This window comes from Rana temporaria, chromosome 8, assembly GCF_905171775.1.
Source record: "Rana temporaria chromosome 8, aRanTem1.1, whole genome shotgun sequence".
In the NCBI taxonomy this organism is placed as follows: Eukaryota; Metazoa; Chordata; class Amphibia; order Anura; family Ranidae; genus Rana; species Rana temporaria.
The window spans coordinates 5,861,868-5,863,431 of NC_053496.1; the positions used below are offsets into that span (position 1 = coordinate 5,861,868).

The 1,564-nt window shown below is 54.3% G+C and overlaps 1 non-coding gene across 1 annotated transcript; it reads left to right on the plus strand.

Moving 5' to 3' along the window:
- The first annotated feature begins 432 nt into the window (after positions 1–432).
- Positions 433–504, plus strand: TRNAR-UCU. The gene has a single exon. It is a non-coding gene; the product is annotated as a tRNA-Arg (tRNA).
- The last annotated feature ends 1,060 nt before the right edge of the window (positions 505–1,564 follow it).

The following is a 1,564-nucleotide window of genomic DNA, read 5'->3' on the forward strand; positions in this document are numbered from 1 at the left end:
GCACAGAGGCTTAGTGGTGAGCCTTGCAGAACTGGGGTCCTTGGTTCAAATCCTGACCAGGACACTATCTGCATGGAGTTTACATGTTCTCCCTGTGCTTGCGTGGGTTTCCTCCGGGTTCTCAGGTTTCCTCCCACACTATAAAAGACATGCTACTCTCTCTCTTTCCTTTTCGGTCTCTTTCTTTCCATCATCTCTGAGCTCTTTTGGACATCACTGATGTACCCCGCTCAGCGGGGGCGGGCCTTATACAACAGAGGCCGCATATGGGCAGCACAGAGGCTTAGTGGTTAGCCTTGCAGCACTGGGGTCCTTGGTTCAAATCCTGACCAGGACACTATCTGCATGGAGTTTGCATGTTCTCCCTGTGCTTGCGTGGGTTTCCTCCGGGTTCTCCGGTTTCCTCCCACACTATAAAAGACATGCTACTTTGCGTTGGTGGTGTAATGGTGAGCACAGCTGCTTTCTAAGCAGATGACCCGGGTTCGATTCCCGGCCAACGCCATCTCCAAGATGGAGTCCCCAGAGGGGAAAGTGTTATACAGATTAAGTGTTGAGTATATATAAATGGTAGATTTTATTTAAACCAAAACGAATGAAGTGAATGTGTCGTATGTTTGTATGGATTGAAACATTTTTGAATTACAGATTTCTTGCAGGTGGATGGGATTGTTTTGTGTTCCCCCTTTCATCCTGTAGGTGGAGCACTTATTTTCAGGTATTTTCTAGGCTCTCCTTCACTTCTCCCAGTTTCCTACCACCCTGTGTCATCTTCATCCCCCCCTGTACCCCTCTGCCAGCTTCCTACCACCCCTCCCTGTCATCTTCATCCCCCCCTGTACCCCACTGCCAGCTTCCTACCACCCCACCCTGTCATCTTCATCCCCCCCTGTACCCCACTGCCAGCTTCCTACCACCCCACCCTGTGTAATCTTCATCCTCCCCTGTACCCCTCTACCAGCTTCCTACCACCCCACCCTGTCATCTTCATCCCCCTGTACCCCACTGCCAGCTTCCTACCACCCCACCCTGTCATCTTCATCCCCCCTGTACCCCTCTGCCAGCTTCCTATCACCCCACCCTGTCATCTTCATCCCCCCTGTACCCCACTGCCAGCTTCCTACCACCCCACCCTGTGTAATCTTCATCCTCCCCTGTACCCCTCTACCAGCTTCCTACCACCCCACCCTGTCATCTTCATCCCCCTGTACCCCACTGCCAGCTTCCTACCACCCCACCCTGTCATCTTCATCCCCCCTGTACCCCACTGCCAGCTTCCTACTACCCCACCTCTTCACCCCTGTACCCCACTGCCAGCTTCCTACCACCCCACCTCTTCACCCCCGTACCCCTCTGCTAGCTTCCTACCACCCCACCCCTGTCATAGTCATACCCCCGTACCCAACTGCCAGCTTACTGCCACCTTCATACCCCTCTGCCAGCTTCCTACCACCCCACCCCTGCCATCTTCACCCCTCGTACTCCACTGCCAGCTTCCTACCACCCCACCTCTTCATTCTCCCCCGTACCCCTCTGCCAGCTTCGTACCACCCCACCCCTGTCA